This window comes from Felis catus, chromosome D1, assembly GCF_018350175.1.
Source record: "Felis catus isolate Fca126 chromosome D1, F.catus_Fca126_mat1.0, whole genome shotgun sequence".
Lineage (NCBI taxonomy): Eukaryota > Metazoa > Chordata > Mammalia > Carnivora > Felidae > Felis > Felis catus.
The window spans coordinates 54,780,681-54,802,606 of record NC_058377.1 but is presented as its reverse complement, the minus strand read 5'-3'; positions in this window follow the sequence as shown (position 1 = coordinate 54,802,606).

The following is a 21,926-nucleotide window of genomic DNA, read 5'->3' as shown; positions in this document are numbered from 1 at the left end:
AAAACTGTGGAGGTTCCTCAAAAAGTTAAAAATAGAACTACCTTATGACCCAGCAATTGTACTACTAAGTATTTACCTAAAGGAAACAAAAATACTGATTTGAAGGGATATATACACTCCAATGTTTATAACAGCATTATCAACAATAGCCAAACTATGGAGAGAGCCCAAATGTCCATTGACTAATGAATGGATAAAGAAGATGTGATATATATGTATGTATATGTATAATGTACACATGTATATGTATAATGGAATATTACTCAGCCATCAAAAAGAGTGAAATCTGGAGCACCTGGGTGGCTCAGCAGGTTAAGCGTCTGGCTCTTGGTTTTGGCTCAGGTCATGATCTCACAGTTGGAGGCCCACCTCAGGGTCAGTACTGACAGTGCAGACCTGCTTGGAATTCTCTCTCTCTTCCTCTCTCCCTGCCCCTCACCTGTGCTCTCTCTCAAAATAAGTAAATTAATTTAAAAGAAAGTTTCTAAAAAAAAAAAAGAATGAAATCTTGCCATTTGCAATGACATGGATGGAGCTAGGGAGTATTATACTAAGCGAAATAAGTCAGAGAAAGACAAATATCATAATGATTTCACTCATATGTGGGATTTAAGAAACAAAACAAATGAACATAGGGGTAAAAAAGAGGCAAACCAAGAAACAGATTCTTAACTATAGAGAACAAACTGATGGTTACCAGAGGGGAGGTTGGCAGGGCATGGGGATTAAGGAGGGCTTTGTGATGAGCACCAGGTGTTGTATGTAAGTGATGAGTCACTGAATTCTACACCTGAAAGTAATTTTGCACTGTATGTTAACTAGCTGGAATTTAAATAAAAGCTTGGGGAAAAATAAATAAATAAATTTATTTCAAATAATAAACTATTAATAAAATTATAAACTGTTAAATATAATAATACAACATAGATATATAACTATATTAATTATTGTATATTTATTTGTGGAAATATCCGTATCAATAACTATATAAATAACATATAATGATAAATGTAATAAAATATTAACTAAGTTTATTTTATTATTAACCCTGATTTAAAAGCAAAAAAGACAAAGGAAATAACAATTTTCATTGCTAATTAGCAGAGAAAACACAATAGCGTGCCTTATATATTTTTGTGGAGGGGCCACTCTATAGGGCAACTGGTCCTGGGTCCATACTGCTTCCTAAAACACTGAGTCGATGTGTGCCACCAACACACACACACTCACACGCGCACACACACACACACACACACAGCACTGGACTTTCTGGCATTTTTGGCTTCTACAGAAAGAATAGACACATCCTAGTAAATCTTGCCCCCCTTGACTTTCTCTTGCACTCACCTGGCAAACCCACCATCCTGCATCAGCCAACACATCCATCCTCTACTTCAACACCTGGCTCTGGGAGTGACTGGAAGGACTTTGAACACCTATGTGTAAGATAGCAAGCTCTTCCACGAGTGAGTGAAAGAAGTTTGCTCACCTGGAAAACCTGGTTATAATCAGTTCATAAAGGTGACAACCTTTGAACACAGGTTACTGTAATAAAAGTGAACATATGTAATTCACATTCAGCTGGGGACCCTCCTCCTCTGAAGGACTGAGATAGAATTGGCTTGGACTCCTCTTGTCTCCAATTCCATATCCTGTGGAAATCTGAAGCCATCCTCAAGATTTCAGTTCTTTTCCAGAGGTGTTCTGTTACCGTAGCCACCTGGCCTCTGGGATACTGACTCCACATCTCTTCCTATGTTCTATGGTGTATGGATTCGACTCAAACCTATTCTGTTTCAGTCCCAACTGTTCTAACATCATGTGGTACACTGCAACTCGATTCAAACACTAAGCGCCCAGACTCATTGGCGGACCCCACAGGTTTAAGAACACCATCCCCACCAAGACTGCCTCCATTTCAGACCCCTATAGCAAATGTGGTCCCAGGCCACCTATACTTCTGACCATCTGGCTACAAATCCAGAGAGTTCTCACAAAGCCCCTCAGGCTCTATAATTCACTATAATGACTCACAGAACTGAGGATAGCACTATACTTGCATTTATAGTTTTATTATAAGAGATACAAATCAGATGAGCCAAAGAGACACACAGGGTGAGGTCTAGGAGGGTCCTGAACACACAGCTTCCGCATCCTCTCCCCACGGAATGAGAGCACCTCATACTCCCAACAATGTGTTCACCAAACAGGAACCTCTGCTGAGCTTTTTTGTGTCTAGAGTTTTACTGGAATTTCACTGTTTAGGCATGATTGATTAAATCAGGGCCATGGGGATGAACTCAGTCTTCAACCCTTCTCCCCTCCCTGGAGGCTGGGCTGGCTAAAGTCCCAGTCCTCTAATTAGAGGTTGGTCTTTCTGGTGACCAGTCTCCATCCTGAAGTTATCTAGGGTCCCCCCATGAATGTCTTCAGTAGCATAAACTCAGGAGTGATCTAAGGGACTCATGAGTAATAAAGACACTTTTATCACTCAGGAAATTCCAAAAGTTTTAGAAGCTTCATGCCAGGAACCTGGAAATTACTTTTCAGAACTTCCAAACGACTTGTGCAGGGAGGACCCCACCCTATTCCAGTGATTCAAACAAGTGGCCAAGCCCAAATAATCGGTACATTCCATCTCCCTGGCCAGACTGCTATTCAGGGACAGGCTTATGGGAATTCTTGGTTAGTGAAAGACTCTTGCCTCTCGGATCACTGAACTGGTAGAAATAAAGGTCAGCCTAGCAATGCTAGTGCACGTCTTTGCCACCATATGTGAAGAGCCCCCTTGAGAATGAATCCCAACAAAAGAAAAGAAAATCAAGAGATGGAGAAAGAACTCACATATAAATGATAAAGTTTGAGTCCCTGAATCCAACCATCTGTAATTAATACCTGGGTTTTTTCCCTCACTCTAGATAGAGTTAAGTTTCTGTCATTTGCAATTGCAAGAGTGCTTGTTTCTTCCTCCTCCTTTTTACAAAGAATAAACCAGATTCCTCTCTTTGCTTCACGAAAAGCAGCTTCCCCTCTCTGAGGTGGGCATCTGCTAACATCTGTGCCTGCTGGGCATTTCAGAATGTTTCCACAAAGACAGTTTCCTCCATATGAGACATATTGGTGCCATTAAGATAAACTTTTTTTCACTTTGTCACAAAAATATTATGTAATCAAGACTGTATGTACATACAGTTTCTTATTTACCTTTTAGAAATTTTCATCAACAGATATTTATTTAAAAACTGTACTCTAGGGGCGCCTGGCTGGCTCAGTCAGTTAAGCGTCTGACTTTGACTCAAGTCATGATCTCACGGTTTGTGGGTTCAAGCGCTGCATTGGGATCTATGCTGACAGCTCAGAGCCTGGAGCCTGCTTCAGATTCTGTGTCTCCCTCTCCCTCTGCCCTCACACTCTGTCTCTCTCTCAAAAATAAATAAGCATTAAAAAATAAATTTTAAAATAAATATTAAAAAAGGACTTGATATTTTAAGCAGTTTTAGTTTCACAGCAAGAATGAGGAAAAGATACAGAGATTTCCCATACACATAGATTTAAAATTAAACCTCTATTGTAGAACATTTAGCTTGTCTCCAAATTTTATGAATAGTGACAGAACATAATGCCATCTAAATCTCTCATCATTTCCTTAGGATAGATTCTCAGAAGTAGAATTTCCGGAAGAACTTCATATTTTACCCCCAAAAAATGCAGAAAAGAATTTACCAGTCGCTGCTGTCGTAGCTCCCTTCCAACCCCACATAGCCTGAAGAGATCTGGCCTAAAGTGCCTTCAGACTGCAGAAGAATCACACTCCTGGGGAGCTTCCTGTTCCCTCTGAGTGCCTTGCCTCAGCTGTCCTCAGGGGCTGCTGACTGACCAACAGCTGCCCCCTTCACCATGCGGCAGGCAGCCTGTCAACCCGAGAGACCTCTGGAGGCCTAGTGCACATATCTGTTTGCAGGGAATGTTTGAAAAGAATGGCATTCAAGGCAAGCCTGAAAGAGAAATGCCAACACGGGAAAGTCAGGGCTGTGACCCAATTTTCATTTCATTTTTCATTCCTTCATAAGCATGTGCGATTTATAACCAACAAAAATTGTAATATATTGGGAAAAACAACAAAAAGAGTTTCTCAAATTTGGTGTGGGGCTGGAGATAATCTTCTGGTTCCTGGAAAAGCAGCTGTAGCTATCTGGTTTGGCAATGCTTCCCACAAATCACTGGCTGACTCAGAAAAATACACACGCACATTAGTCATCCAAAGAACAGGCTGATTCCCTCAGGGGCCACCACAAAGGGCAGCTAATGACTGTCTTCAGACCTGGAAGAAGGTTCTATACTGTGATGTGTGTAACTAAGGGGTGGGTCTAAAACCAGTCAATGTGAGCCTCCAAAACACAGATTTTTGACTCCTTGCCAGAGCTCTCTAGCTGTCAGAGTCGTTCAAAGATAAAACCAGCCACCCAGGCGGTGGTGACCTCTCCATCCCATGGAGTGTTCAAGCACACGCTACAAACCAGCTGTCCTGGGTGGGGTGGCAGGGATCCAAGTGCAAGGCAGGACAGTGGTTCTCAAACTTTTTGGTCCTTTATACTCTTAAAAATAACTGATCCCAAAGAACATTGTTTATATGGGTTCTGTCTACCAATATGTACTATACTAGACATTAAAACTGATGAATTTTGGGGCGCCTGGGTGGCGCAGTCGGTTGAGCGTCCGACTTCAGCCAGGTCACGATCTCGTGGTCCGTGAGTTCGAGCCCCGCGTCGGGCTCTGGGCTGATGGCTCGGAGCCTGGAGCCTGTTTCCGATTCTGTGTCTCCCTCTCTCTCTGCCCCTCCCCCGTTCATGCTCTGTCTCTCTCTGTCCCAAAAATAAATAAAAAACGTTGAAAAAAAATTAAAAAAAAAATTAAAAAAAAAACTGATGAATTTTAAAATACTTATGAGTTTATTTCAAAATAATCTTTGTTCATTATCCTAAAGAGCATGTTTTTATAAAAAATAACCATATTTCCTCAAACAAAAACATTTAGTGAAAAGAAGAGCATTGCTTATGTTTTTATTATCTCTTTACTATCTGGAGTAATGGAACACAAATGCATAACAGCTTCTACATTTAATCTGTTGCAATATATTCTTTGGGCTGAAGAATAATGAAGAAAATCCATCCACCCATATGTAGTTGAGAAAGAGAGGAATATTTTAATTGCTTTTTTCAGGTAAGTGCATATTTTTCTTTGCTACTACACCAAAACTTGACTAGTGGGAGGTTTTTTTTGTAAGTCTATTTATTTTGAAAGAGAGTGTGCAGGAGGGTCAGAGAGGTTGGGGGGGGGTGGGCGGAGAGAGAATCCCAAGCAGGCTCCATGCTGTCAGCACAGAGCCTGATGTGGGGCTCGGTCTCACGAACCATGAGATCACAACCTGAGCTAAAATCAGGAGGCAGACACTTAACCGACTGAGCCACTCAGGCGCCCCAACTAGAGGGAGTTTCTTAAAGACTGGTTGCAGTGTGGAATCTGAAGCCACATCAATGAACTTTTCCTACTCCCTGCACTCCTGTGAAGACCAGAATAGAGGCAAGTAGCACCTTGATGCTATTTTTACAGAACTAGTCTTGACCTCACAGACATATCCGCCATGGGCTCCCAGACCACACTTGAGAATTGCTGGAGTAGGGGCTTGAAGTAGGAGACTGTGAGCCATTCATTCATTTCACATACATGCACCGAGCACCTACCGTGTTGAGCACCTGGGGTATAACCGTGATGGAGACACAGACCCTACGCCCAAAGAGATCACCATTTAATAATATGAGAAAACACTTACTGAGTACTTACCATTATCCAGGTTCTGCATCAAGTACTCTACATGCAACTTAGTGAAGGGAAATTACCTATTTCTACAGATGTAGAAACTGAAGCTTAGAGAAGTTACATACCTTACACCGGGTCACAGAGCCTGGTGAAGCCAGGATCTCGAGCCAAGATTAGAACAGGTAGGCTAAATTGTTTCTTTGCACATTACAAAAAAATGTTTTTATCATAAAAGATACGCAACACCGGGGCGCCTGGGTGGCGCAGTCGGTTAAGCGTCCGACTTCAGCCAGGTCACGATCTCGTGGTCCGTGAGTTCGAGCCCCGCGTCGGGCTCTGGGCTGATGGCTCGGAGCCTGGAGCCTGTTTCCGATTCTGTGTCTCCCTCTCTCTCTGCCCCTCCCCTGTTCATGCTCTGTCTCTCTCTGTCCCAAAAATAAATAAACGTTGAAAAAAAAATTAAAAAAAAAAAGATACGCAACACAGAATTTACCATTTTAACCATTTCTAATTGTACAATTCAGTGGTAGTAAGTATATTCATGATATTGTGCAAACATCACTGCTCTCCACCTCCAGAACCTTTTCATCATCCCAAACAGAAACTCTGTACCCATTCTCCCTGTTCCTCCACTCCTGCAACCTGTGTTCTACTTTGTGTCAGTATGAATTTGTCTATTCTAGGTACTTCATAGAAGTGGAATCACAATATTTGTCCTTTTGTGTCTGACTTATTTTACTTAGCATAATGTTTTCAAGGTTCATCTGTGATTTAGCATATATCTGTCCTTCATTCCTTTTAAAGGCTGGATAATATTCCATTGTGTGCATAGACCACGTTTTGCTTATCTATTCATCTGTTGATGGATGCTTCTCAGTACATTTTAAATAAACAATTATAGGGGAACCTGGGTGGCTCAGTCAGTTAAGCGTCTAACTTCGGCTCAGGTCATGATCTCATAGTTCATGGGCTTGAGCCCCGCATTGGGCTCTGTGCTGAAAGTTCAGAGCCTGGAGCCTGCTTCGGATTCTGTGTCTCCCTCTCTCTCTGCATCTCCCTGGCTTGAGCTCTGTCTCTCTCAAAAATAAATAAACATTTAAAAAATTAAATAAACAATTACAATGTGCTGTGATAGAAGTGCACACAGGTTTTAAGAGGGAAATACAGAGGAGGAGGAACCAATCTAGCTGAGGGTGGGGCAGCCAGGGACTGGTATCTGCACAAAGCCATGAAGGATTGGTGGGAGATGGACAGGAAGAGAGATAGGAAGGGAAGAACTCCCATACCAAGGCCTGGAGGTGTGGGAGAGATATAACCCGCAGGACTGAGGCAGGTTTGTGTGAAGAGGGGAAAGGGGTGAGGCTAGAGATATAACAGCAATGACATTACAAAGCATTTAAGACACATGGGTGCTGTGCAGAGCCTCTTAGCTGTTTTAACTTATTTAAACATCACAGCGACCCTGTTAGAAAATGAGTACTTCTTAAATCTATACTGAGGGTCAGTCACTATTCTTACTGCTTTGTGTGCAATAACCAATTTAATCCCCACAGCAACTGTGAGATTGGTACTATCATCTTTCCCATTTTAAAGATGAGAAGTAAGGCATGGAGAAGCTAAAAAATTTTGCCCAATGTCATGCTAGTAAGCTGGAATTTCGACTCAGGTTTTAGCAGCTATGCCCATCACCTGACATCACCTGACAGCTGAGGACATGAGGACATGGTAAGGAATTTAGACTTTCACCTGTCAGGGCCACCAGGCAGGTTTAGGCAGAAAGCAACTGGGTTCTGATTTGCATTTTATAATCATTCTAGCTGCTGTCTGAAAAACAATTAGCAGGAACAAGACTGGAGACAGAGAGACCAGTATCAAGTCAGACAAGAAAGGATGAGAATAGGGCAGGACAGTCGAATTACAGACAAGTGGGAGGTTTTGAGAGACATTCGGGACACATAATAGTCAGCCAAGGGTGATTTATGAGAGAGGGGTCAGGGATTTCCTGCCAGGTTCCTGAGAAGTTGACAGTGCAATCACAGAGGTGGGGGATACATGACAGTCTCAGGTACATCCAGGGAGAGATATCTAGGGCATGTAAGCCCCATGAAGGCAAAGGTCTTTGTCTATTTCATTTACTCATGTGTCCCTGTGCCAAGAACAGTACCTGGCTTGGGTGGCTCAGTCAGTTAAGCGGCTGACTTCGGCTCAGGTCATGATCTCTCAGTCCGTGAGTTCGAGCCCCGCGTCGGGCTCTGTGCTGACAGCTCAGAGCCTGGGGCCTGTTTCAGATTCTGTGTCTTCCTCTCTCTGACCCTCCCCTGTTCATGCTCTGTCTCTCCCTGTCTCAAAAATAAATAAAACGTTAAAAATTTTTTTTTTAAAAAAGAACAGTACCTGGTGTAAAACACCAGTATATAGTTGTGGAGTAAAGAGGTGTGGGTCCAGGGGAGAAGAGAGCTGTGGCCTGGAGGTCAGGAAATCATGATGGGAGCAGGAGCTACAGAGATAGTCAAGGAAACTTTGCTGCTCTGTGTTCTTCAAGCTTGATGTGTAATGAACGCAACCAACATTTGAAAGGTGCTTTCCAGTTTATAAAATATACTTTCTCAAATTCTTCTTTTCCTTTTTAATCTCAGTTTTAAATGTTTATTTATTTATTTTGAGAGAGAAAGAGCAGGGAGGGGCAGAGAGAGGAACACAGAGAATTCCAAGCAGGCTCCACACTGTCAGCCCAGAGCCCAACACAGGGCTTGATCCCACAAACCCTGATATCATGACCTGAGCCAAAATCAGGAGTCCCACCGCTTAACTGACTGAGTCACCCAGGCACCCTCCCTTTTAATTTCAATCCAATTTACCTTTTACTAAATTTTTGTTGATGTGAGAAGTACTTTATTATAAGCTGTGACCATCATAAGTGTATTTCCCAACGAGTTGTTGCATCGGTATGCATTTGTGTATCCCCCACCTGGATCACGAGAGAGAAACACTCCACCACTCCAACATGTCCTTCACTTGCCTTCTCACCACTCCCCTCCCCACCAGAGACAAGCATTCTGGTTTCTATGACCTTCCATCAGTGCATGCACTTCTATCAGTTCATATATTTCATATAAATGGAATAATACAGTCTGTATTATTTTGTGTCTGGCTTCTTTCACTCAATGTAATACCTGTGAGATTCATCCATGATGTCTTGAATTTCAGTGTTCTGCGTGTTTCCAAAAACATAATTATCCTGGAGGATAATAATTTCTATCTCTAAAGGCCGCTATGGAAATTAAACGTGATTGTGCCTGATGGCCACCCTACAAAATGAATGTTTATTGATTACCTGGCTTTGGTTCAACACCAAAACAATTTAATCCTCACCGAAGAATCATTATTCCTCTTTCACACAATTTGGTGATATTTTGGAGGGGAGTAAGGAATGAAAACTGGTAAACCAGTTTTCTGGGGGGAACATTTCCTGGTTTGTAGCCTTTGCCAATTTTTGTGGTGTAATACTCCCACTGTGGCTAATATCAAGGTGCCAATGGTTTAACAACTGGACTACAAAATGTCTGGAAATTTTACAATCAGCTCTCTAACACTGCCATGACGGATGGATGATTCACAGACACTGAAGCCCAGACCAGCTAAGAGTCTTGTTCAAGTTCCCATCCCTGGAAAGTGGGGATTGAAGACCAGCCTTTTTTGATAACTCTGATTCTTTATGCTTTTCCTCCCTCTGTAAGAGATTTTTTAAAAGTGAGCTGGCATGGGAGCACTTGGGTGGTTCAGTCAGTTAAGTGTCCGACTTTGGCTCAGGTCATGATCTCACAGTCTGTGTGTTTGAGCCCTGCATCAGGCTCCATGCTGACAGCTCAGAGCCTGGAGCCTGCCTAGGATTCTGTGTCTCTTTCTCTCTCTGCCCCACCCACTATTTGTTCTCTCTCTCTCTCTCTCTCTCTCTCTCAAAAATAAACATTAAAAAAAATGAGCTAGCATCTACTGATGGGCCTCAAATTGACCCCAGAGTTCATATTTTATAAGCTTTCATTTTCATTAGTAATCCACTAAGTGAATTATCCAATACAAAAATGTGATATTCAGAGACTAAAATTGGGCTATTACCAGACTTTATTAAAGACTCTAAGTTTAGTATCCCACTAAGAAGCCTTGCTGCCAGGCCAATCTTTGAACCCCGATTAGCCTTCTATTGCTCATCCCTCACCCAGATGGCTGGAATGTTCTTAACATGGGTAATAGACTCTCTGTTTCCCTTATAGTGTTGTCTTGAGTTTGTTGTGATTCTCTTTCTTTTCTTTTGATTTTAGATAGAGAGTGTGTGCATGAAGGAGAGAGAGGAGCACAGGGAGAGAGAGAGAGAGAGAGAGAGAGAGAGAGAGAGAGAGAATCTCAAGCAGGCTCCACGTGGAGCCTGCCATGAGGCTTGATCCCATGACTCTGGGATCATGACCTGAGCCAAAACCAAGAGTCGGACACCCAATCAACTGAGCCACCCAGGCACCCTTGTTGGGATTTTCAATGGCTAGTATTCTTCTTCTTTAAAGTTACTGTTATTTAGGGGCACCATGGGTGGCTCAGTCAGTTGAGCATCTGAGTCTTGATCTCAGTTCAGGCCTTGATCTCAGGGTCATGAGTTCAAGCTCTGCATTGGGCTCTGTGCTGGGCATGAAGCCTACTTAAAAAATAAAATAAAATAAAAAATAAAATTACTGTTATTTAGCTTTCCCTTTTTTGTTGAAGGTTAAGTGTTGTAGAACATGTAGTGACACGTATTTGCACCAGCAGCATTTTTGTTCTAACATTATCTAATAACTAGACTTTAAGACATGTATGTATTATGATTCAGTTGTGACTCATCCATACCCTCGTTGCTGAAGCCGCTGTAAACATCATCTCTCTAGATGTTGTGTTTGCACTCATGCTTCTGTGGTGTGTGTGGATGCCTCTTAAGTGGTGCTATTTGAACAATTTGCAACACAGTCTCAATATAAATGCAATTAACTCACTGAATTATTGTTAACTTTACAAGGCATTGTTTATAATACAAAATTATTTGAAAGTACGTGTTCTCCCATATGGAAATAATACTCTGTAAATCCAAGCATGCATACACCTGTGTTCTTATATGTGGTAACAGGTGAGAACAAAAGAAATAGAGAAGTTTATTGAGGTTTAGGAGCAAGTTCCACACACCATATCAGGAGGTAATAGTATAAAGCTGAAGGCACAGGTTTGGAATCAAAATGATTTGAATACACCTTCACCCTAGCTCTGTGACATTATACAAAATACTGCTATCTCAGTTTCCTTGTGTCTAAATGAAGCAAATGCCAGCTACTAACACAAAGATATTTTAAATACCAAATGTATAAAAACAGGCACATAGACCAATGGAACAAGATCAAGAGCCCAGGAATAAAAAAAACTCATGCATTGGAACATCTGGGGGCTCAATCGATCAAGTGTCCAACTCTTGATCTCAGCTCAGGTCATGATCTCACAGTTCATGAAATTGAGCCCCAAGTTGGGCTCTGCGATGACAGCATGAAGCCTACTTAGGATTCTCTCCCTCCCTCTGTCTCTGTCCCTCTCCAACTCATGGGTTCTCTCTCTCTCTCTCTCTCTCTCTCTCTCAAAATAAATAAATAAACGTAAAAAAAAAAAACCCCGGGGCACCTGGGTGGTTCAGTAAGTTGAGTGTCTGACTTTGGCTCAGGTCATGATCTCGTGATTCGTGAGTTTGAGCCCCACGTCGGGGCTTGAAGACTCAAGACCAGAAACCATAAAACTTCTAGAGGTGAACATGTGGAGAAAGCTCCTTGGATTGGCCTTGGCAACAGTTTCTTGAATATGATACCAAAAGCACAAGTAACACAAGCAAAAACAAAGTGGGGTTACATCAAACTAAAAAGTTTCTGCAGCAAAAGAAATGATCAACAAAATGAAAAAGTGACCTATGGAATGGGAGAAAATATTTGCAAACCATATGTCAGATAAGGGGTTAATATCCAAACTATATAAAGAACTCAAGTATCTCAAATAGCAATAATCTATTTAAAAATGAGCAGAGGACCTGAACAGAAATTTTCCCAAAGAAGACACACAGATGGCCAACAGACACATGAAAAGATGCTCAACATCACTCATCATCAGGGAAACGCAAATCAAAACCACTATGAGATATCATCTCACACCTGTTAAATTGGTCTATTATCAAAAAGACAAGAGATAAAGTGTCATCAGAGATGTGGAGAAAAGGGAACCCTTGTGCACTGTTTAAGGGAATGTAAATTTTTATAACAACTGTGGAAAATACAATGGAAGTTCCTCAAAATATTAAAAATGGATTACCATATGATCCAACAAGCCTACTTTTGGTGATATATCTGAAGGAAATGAAATCGCTATCTTAAAGAAGTGTCTTCACCTTAATGTTCATTGCAGCATTATTCACAACTGCCAAGATATAGAAACAATCTGTTAATAGATGAATAGATAAAGAAAATGTGAGATATATATGTATATATATATGTGTGTATATATGTATACATATATAACTACATAATATATATATATGTATATATATATTATATATATATATATATAATATATATATATATAAATCCTGTCATTTGCAACATGGATGGACCTTCAGGGTATTATGCTAAGTGAAATAAACCAGTCAGAAAGAAAGACTGCATGATTTCACTTACATGTGGAATCTAACAAAAGCCGAACTCATCGAAACAGAGAGTAGAATGGTTGACAGGGGCTTAGGGTGGGGTAAATGGGGGAGATATTGGTCAAAGGGTAAAAAAATATTTTTTAATTAAATAAGGTAATGACATGCCTGGAACAAAGTAAATGGTACATATTATTATTTCTTCCTCTGTGGTCTTCTATCAAGTAAAATCGTGGACTTCCCTTTCCTATTGCTTCCCTGAGATTTCACCAGATACACAAATATTGTTTGGCAGATTAGCTATACAATCTGTCATGCAACCAAGATTTACCTTTTCTAGACAAATATCATATGATTTCACTCCTATGAGGACTTTAAGATACAAAACAGACGAACATAAGGGAAGGGAAGCAAAAATAATATAAAAACAGGGAGGGGGACAAAACATAAGAGACTTAAATTTGGTGAACAAACAGAGGGTTGCTGGAGGGGTTGTGGGAGGGGGCATGGGCTAAATGGGTAAGGGGAATTAAGGAATCTATTGAAATCATTGTTGCACTATATGCTAACTAACGTGGATGTAAATTAAAAAATAATTTTTTACATTTATTTATTTTTGATAGACAGAGAGAGACAGAGCACAAGTGGGGGAGGGGCAGAGAAGGAGACACAGAATCCAAAGTAGTCTCCAGGCTCTGAGCTGTCAGCACAGAGGCGGATGCGGGGCTAGAACCCACAAACCGCGAGATCATGACCTGAACCGAAGTCGGACGCTTAACCGACTGAGCCACCCAGGCGCCCCAAAAATAAATTATTTTTTAAAAAAGATTTACCTTTTCTAGAAAATCTGAGTAGAATTCATTCTATTTAATAACTGGATACTCTTGTGGACTCAATTATTTCCTCATCCCAAATCCAGAACTTAAGGGTCCTTCCTACTCTTTTTTAGTAGGTAGATGAACTGTATGCTAGAAATAGTTGGCACAGTGTTAACTCTCCAAATAAGCATATTTTAAGAGAAAGTCTTAGCTTCAGGAAAGAAAAAAAGATGAGTGGTATTGGATACAAGAAATTATGTTGAATAGCAAAGGAGTAACGTTGAGCGCCACAGAGGCTGTGTAATATAGTGATTAAGAGTGCAGGTCATGGGGAGTATAGTGGTGGTTACCAGGAGTTGGGAGGTGGGGGGAAGATATTGCTCAAAGGGCACAAGCTCCCTGTGATTAGATTAACAAGTTTGGGTTCTAATATATGGCTTGTGATTATAGCTAATAATACTGTATCATATACTTGGATGTTAGTAAGAGAGTAGATCTCAAATGTTCGCACTACAAAAAAGAAATGGTAATTATGTGGCTGGATGCAGGAAGCTGGTAGTAATGCTATAGCGATAATCATTTGCAATTTATAAATGTAGCAAATCTACATGTTATAGAACTTAAACTTACACAATGTTATGTGTCAATTATATCTCAATAAAACTGGGGGAAATTAAGGGGAAAAAAAAAAGAGTGAAGGTCATGGAGCAAAGTGACCTGGATTGGAGTCTAGATCTGTAAAGCCTAGCCTTCTCCATACCTCAGTTTTACCACCTAGAAAATGGTGATAGTAGTACCTGATAATACCTAAAACAGTTGACATGAAGACTAAATAATTGAACACGTGTAAAACCCATTGAAGTGCCCAGGATATAATAAGCACCTAGAGAATGTTAGTTATTACCATGCGTCAGGTCTGTTCTTGGCACTGGGTCACAGGGGTTGCTTCTACATTTTAGCCAAAATGACTAATACTTCTGTGAACGTGGTTGTACAGACATCTTTTCAAGACCTTGATTTCAGTTCTTTGGGGCATATACCCAGAAGTGGAATTCTGGATCATATGGCAATTCTATTTTTACTTTTTTGAATAATCTCCGACTGGCAGTGCACAAGGATTCCATCACTACTTACCTTTTAACGTATTTAAAAGATTATAGTACAAAGTACTAATTTCAAAAGGTAGTGAGGAGGGGCGAGGTGAAATGGGTGAAAAGGACCCAAAAGTACAAACTTCTGGTTATAAAATAAGTAAGTTGTGGGACTTACTGTACAGCATGGTGACTATAGTTAATAATACTGAATTGCAGATTTAGAAGTTGCTTAGAGTAGGTCTTAAAAGTCATCACAAGAAAAAAGTGTTTTTTTGTAACTATGGAAGATGACATATGTTAATTAGACTTATTTTGGTAATCATTCCACCACATATACGTATGTCAAATCATTATGTGGTACACCTGAAACTAATAAAATACTATATGTCAACCGAACCCCGACAACAACAAAAAAGGTAGCAAAGGATAAATAGCAGGTATTATTAGTTTTGTGAAGATTGTTCGGAGGTAGATCGGGCTTAGATACACATTTTCAACTTTGGAGTCATTAGCATATAGACAGTGTTCAAAAACATGAGATTGGATAATCTCCCCCCGCCCCAGACACCAGGAAGATAGTGTTAATGACGTGCTAACCATGTGAGGCACTACTCTAAGTGATTTACAAGTATTATATCATGCAATCCTTACAATAGCCCCATGACATAATTACGATCTTGACCCCCATCTTAAGTAACTTACCTGAGGTCCTGAAGTTACTAAGTGCTGGCGCTGTGCTTGGAACCAGAGCAATCTGACTCTAGTGCCTGCATTTTGATTTCCTGTGAAGCTCATGAAGCTGAAGCTTCCTGGAGTTTCACTTGCACGGGCCCTTCCTAGACGTGGAGAGCTGCAGCAATGTGGTTGCTTTGTCATGTGTTTTTGAAATCTTGCAAAGGCAAAATCATTTCACCACAAGCAATTAAGACCACACTTTCTTTCCACTGCAGCTATGCCTTGTGCAATGTGGTGGTGGTTGGCCACAGGCATTTTGGGGGATGCTGCTAAAGATAAGCTAATTTAGGGATAACTTTAGTTTTGGTCTAGCTGGATATATTTATGTGGTTCATAATCACTTTCACATATAGGTATTAGTAGCCATTCCGGTATAGGAATAGCTTCCAAGAATATTCTTACTGCCCACTCTACCAACAGTACCGGAATTATGACAGCACAGAGACAGCAGTGTCCAACGGTCTTCAGTGTGGACCCATCCTGTGGTGTCCAGCACACGAATGTGGGCAGTGGAGGAGAAACAATAATGGATCCTGAAGTTAGTCTGTGGACAATTGTTCCAATTATCTGATGTGTAAGATTATAAGAGGGAGGATATGGTTCTCATTGGCAGTGAATCAAACTAGAAATTCTCTCTTGTCAAGAGCATACTCAATATATACTTATTTTTTCTTTTTTGATGGAAGTCACATAAAATAGAAATTATTAAAATTTTTGTTTGCAGGACACATTACCACAAATGGCAAATGAGTCTGTGACGTCTTCTGCCCCCAGATACGTGTCATTGTTCCACGCCAATTCTATGCCAACTGGGTGTCCAACACTTCAGTTCAATTCTGACACTAAGTTCCAGAGTTAGCGCTGATCCCACAGCCTCGCAGGATTGCTCCCACTTCAGATGCCAGCCACAAAGTGGGTACCCAGACTACTCACACTTCTGCCCAACAAATTACAAATTCAGGGGTTCCCACAATGCCTGTCTTGGGTGATAATTCACTACAATGACTCACAGAATTTGGGAAAGTGCTATATTTACTATCACATAAAAGGTAAGCAGGCAGATGAGGAGGTACACAGTCAGAGAACTAGATGGGGCCAGAGTACAGGAGTCTCTGTTCCCAGGGAGTCAGGGTTTGCCCCCCTCTTGGCACATGGATGTGTTCACCAACTCAGTTCTCTGAATCTTGTAGTTCAAGAGCTTTAAAAATTTTTTTAATGTTTATTTTATTTGTGAGAGAGAGACACACACACAGAGCATGAGTGGGGGAGGGGCAGAGAGAAAGGAAGATACAGAATCTGAAGCAGGCTCCAAGTTCTGAGCTGTCAGCACAGAGCCTGACATGGGTCTCAAACCCACGAACCATGAGATCATGACCTGAGCCGAAGTGGGACATTCAACTGACTGAGCCATCCAGGTGCCCCAAGAGCTTTTATAACCCATTCTTCAGTCCCCTTCATTTTCCCAGAAGTCAGAGGGTGGGGAGGAATGTTCCCACTCTCTACTCTTCCATTTGGTCTTTTTGGTGACCAGCTCTCACTCTGAAGCCATTATGGGGCCCCATTCTGAGTCATCACATTAGCATAAACCAAGTGTGGTTGAAAGGGGCTCATAAACAACAACAAAAGGCATTCCTATCACTTAGGAAATTCTGACAGTTTTAGGAGCTTTGTGCTGGGAACTAGGAACAAAGACCCAACATATACTGTAACACAGTCTGTAGTAAGTTGCATACACATCCAAATCAGGACTCGAATTTCTCACTTATTTTACTGAAACCTTCAGAAACATATTTCCAGATTTCAGTTTAAAAATTATATATTAGATGGAGTGCCTGGGTGGCTCAGTTGGTTAAACATCCGACTCTTGGTTTCATCTCAGGTCATGATCTCGTGGTTTGTGGGTTTGAGTCCCACACAGGGCTCTGTGCTGACAAGCAGAACCTGCTTGGGATTCTCTCTCTCTCTCTCTCTCTCTCTCTCTCTCTCTGTCTCTCTCTTTCTGCCCCTCCCCCACTTGCTCTGTCTGTCTCTTTCTCAAAAATAAATAAAATTTTAAAAATTAGATATCAGAATATCTAAATAGATAAATTAGATAAAATTAGAGTTTTATCAACTTTTTGAATAAACTTTTTCCACTTTGTTTGCATTCAGATTTCTCTTCTGAGTTTTCAAAAATATATTTTAGAATTCTGAAATGTTTCTGTATCTGTATTGCAAGATTTGAATTTGTAATGGGTAGACCCTCACTACCTTTTCACCCTTTAAAGAAAAATCCACATTGGTATATACTTTTAAACTACCCAACCACAAAACAACACAAAAAAGAAACAGCTAGTATAATTAAAAACATTTCATTAATATCTTCATAGAAGACAGAGCATCTACAAAATAAAAACAGGATGTTACGAAAAAGGTAAAAAATCTTGGGACTTAAAAATATAATTGCCAAAAATTTAATGAAAGTGTTATAAGATGGTAAAAGAAACCTTCCATAAAATAGGGGGAAATGCCTACATAAAATGTGAGGCAAAAATAGAAAGTCTACCATTTGACTAACAGGAGTTCCAGCAAGAGAACAGAAAAGGCAAGGATAAAATTGACAGAGAACTAATAGAATAGAAATACTTGGAGCTAAAGGACCAGGGTTCTCACTTCGAAAAGTTCACAAAAGCCCAGCATGATGAGGGACTCGTCTACAGGCTGACAGATTGTCATGAAAGAGTAGCACCACAAGGATAAAGAGATGAAAACAGGTCACCCGCAAAGGATGCCATCTGACTGACAAGATGTGTCATGAGAAATACAGGACGCCAGAAGACTGTTTGACAATTTCCCCCAAATTTGGAGGGAATCTGACTTTACAACTGTACAATTTAAATAGAAGAGAGAGGGGAGCCTGTGTGGCTCAGTCAGCTAAGCATCTGACTTCAGCTCAGGTCATGATCTCATCACTCAGGTGTGAGTTTGAGCCCTGCACTGGGCTCTCTGCTGTCAGTGCACAGCCTGCTTTACTTCCAATCTCCCTCTCTCTCTGCCCCTCCCCAGCTCATGTTTTCTCTCTGTCTCAAAAACAAATAAAAACATCAAAAAATTTAAAAAATGAATAAATGGAAAAGAGAAAAATCACTGGGAATAATAGCATATCCATGTATCCATCGCTCAAATGTGGTAACATTTTTTTCATTCTTGCTTCAGAAAATAAGTACAAAGTAGAGCACCCCAGGCCCCAAGGCCACTATTCTCACAAATGGTGTGTATCTTCTAGTGTATGTTTTCACACTTTTACTACCTGTACATGTAGCTATACACAATAAATAGTGTGAGCCATAGGTTTGATGGTATCTGAACTGCAATCTGATAGTATACATACATCCTTCTGCAGTTCATTTGCCACCTTCTCGGTTCTATCCACAGGCCATGGAGCTCACTGCCAGGGGCACATGCAGGTTTTGTGGGGCCTGAAAAAAAGAATATTGCACTCGCTTTGGCAACACACACATGAAAAAAAAAGGATATTAAACTATGAATACAGAATTATAGCTGACGGTACATTTTTATTCAGAGTAAGAAAAGAAATTATAGCACAGCACAACTTTTAGAAGGCTCACAGCCAGAGAGAAGCAAAGCTTGTTATTAATTCACCACATGACGCACCTCTATATGCTTTTTTCTCACTATAACTTTTAGCTGCTTACTTTATGATAGCCCTCTTCATAGGATAACGATTTTGTAATATCATTTGCAAAGGAGAGCATAGAAAGATAATTCAGTCCCTTGTGGTTGAATCAAAATTCTTTTTGCAGTTGATAGTTTAGGAAACTTCCTTTTTGCTTCATAGCTCATTTTAGGTGATGTCATAGAAACTACTAGGACTGTTGTCACCTTTAGGAAAGCCTTCATTTTGTACTCTGAGTTTTTGCTTTTTCATAACAACCTGCTCTTATTTTGTGGATGCACCATCTTTTATGAGCATTAGACGATTCTTTTCTTTTCTTTAGTTTATTTACTTATTTTGAGAGAGAGGACACTGAAGAGGGGCAGAGAGAGAGTCAAGCAGCTTTTGTGCTGTCAGCACAGAGCCCAACATGGCCTTCACCCCACAAACCCTGAGATCATGACCTGAGCTGAAATCAGGAGTTGGACACACAAGCCACTGAGCCACCCAGGCACCCCCAAATGATTCTATTAATGTTTACTGATTTTTGAGAGAGAGAGACAGAGACAGAGTTCGAGCAGGGGAAGGGCAGAGAGAGAGGGAGACACAGAATCCAAAGCAGGTGCCAGGCTCTGAGCTGTCAGCATAGAGCTTGACACAGGGCTCGAACTCACAAACCATGAGATCATGACCTGAGCCGAAGTCAGATACCTACCAACTGAGCCAGCCAGGCGCCCCAGATGATTCTTTTAAATGAATTTCCTTAGTTTTTTGTTTGTTTGTTCCCCCTGAGTTATCTTGACTTCCTCTAGTGTTACTACTTGTTTCTGTTAGTTTATCTTGTCTTTACTGTTTTCCTTAAATGTCCGCTCATATTTGATGGTGTACACATGCTTGAGTATGGGACAAGAGGGGAGCCACCTGTAACTCCCACTGGGGAAGGCAGAGAGCTGTGCTTTATATAACAAGCACGCAGATAACCAGGCACTCTGGAAATCCTAAAGACCAGACACAGAGGACAGTCCTAATTCATTTGGTATCTTTAGAATAAACCACCAACGTTCTCACAAGGCTTGGGGGAGGATCCTGGCAGCCAGATCCTCTGCACACAGGGATGGGAGGGGAGGGTTGAGTAAGGTTTCAACTCTGTAGCTCTCTTCTATCATGAGGGTAGTGATGGCAAAAATATTGAGAACATTGGCATAAACAATTCCATGATTATTTTGGTTTTTACAGTTTTCCTGGTTACCCTTCGGAGAGGTCTCTTTTGCCATCTTCCTTTCAGCATGTGAAGGTAAATCTCAGCAAGATCTGGACCTCTGGAATTTTGCTGGAGGGCTGGTCAAGGCCCTTTCTTTTCCATAGCCTCACAGCTCAGAAAACACTTCTCAATGCTCATCTTAAGAATGTGAGCAAGGCGCAAAGATGTGATGAATACCAATGCCACATTTTTAATTTTTGAAAACTGGGTCAGTCACAGATCTGAATAGCACTGAAACACAGCTGCTTTCTTTTTTTTTTTTTTCTGACAACAATGTCTAATTTTAAACTGCAAGAACAACTAAATCAGAAGTGTGCGTTTGATTATAATATGAGCAGGTGGATCTTGCCTTAACTGTATGGTTCCAGTTCAGAGTGGAGGTAGGCTCCAGTTTGACTCAAAAACACAGAGCTCTACAGGGCACCTAGGTGGCTCAGTCGGTTGAGCATCCTATTCTCGATTTCAGCTCAGGTCATGATCTTACAGTTTTGGGAGATCGAACCCCCCATTGGGGGGCTGCTGACAACGCAGAGCCTGTTTGGGATTCTCTCTCTCCCTCTCTCTCTCTCTGCACCCCCCTCCCCCGCTCACGTTCTCTCTGTCTCTCTCAAAATAAATAAATAAACTTAAAAAAGAAAAGAAAAGAAAAAAGAAACACAAAGCCCTAAATCAATAGAGTTTATAATTTACAATATGCTTAACATAGTGGGGGTGTTCCCCAGCCATCCCAACATGGAGGCAAGGCCAAACTGGTTCAGTTCAGTATCACTTTGACAAGGAGACAAGGGGTTTCCCTTCAGGACACCATAACCTCTCCAGGAGGCCACATCCCTTCACCCCACATTCTGGGACTTACAAGAGTCAATATTGCCAACATGGGAAGGGTCGGATGGGGAAAGAAATCTTGCCAAGGCCTCCAGGGCAAAAGTGCTCATTCCAAACCAGGTGCTCAGGACCAGCCCAGTTCTGCAGGCTGCGATGCCCTGCTGCACTCAGCGGCATGAGGAACAGCTGACCACAGAAGTAGCTCCCACTTCATGGTTCCACCTCCCTCCAGTTCTCCCCAACCACCTCCTCCTTTCAGATTTCTCCACATCTTCCTCTTCTGTGGTCCATGGTGAGGGCCACCCCCACTCCCTTCTCCTCCGACTTCAGCCTGTGGTCACGTATGTGGTCTCTGTGAGCAGGAAAGCCTGCAAAGTTGCAAACCAAACTTTATGCCTGGAGCAGTATTTGTAGCCTTTGGAGGTGGTGACTCGCATCTACCATACAGGCCAGGAGTGGGGATGGGAACTACCATGAGGGATGAAATTAACAGGTTTGATGATCTTAGTGGTACTGGTAGGGCATGGTGAGGGATTTTTTTTTTTTTTAATATTTCCTGCCTGAATCAACTTTTTGAATCAACTGGCCCAACTATACTTCAAAAAGAAGGTCTCCTGCTATGCTATTAGTAGCCACATTTCATCAGGTACCTATGAGTATCCGTGCTGCCTCAGATGCATTTCATCAGTTCTATTCCTTTCATTGTTTCTTGCAAGGCCCTTGCATCTGCAAGCTGCTATAAACAGAGAAATGGAGGCTCCCAGAAGCTGATTACCTCACTCAAGAGAAACCCACAACTTAAATAATGGAATAATAATTTGATTATTAGTCATTTCTACTGGAAAACTGGAAAGAGACCAAGTGTAAGGTCAGACCCATGGGCTGCCCAGACTACAGTCTTTGTGACAGTGGCACAAAGAAACCACTGAAGAAGGTCTGCTTGAAGTCCCTCAGCTCACAGTTTAGATGTGCACCCACTACATTCCTACCTACTTAAATTCACCTATTAGGAAACTAACATGAATTA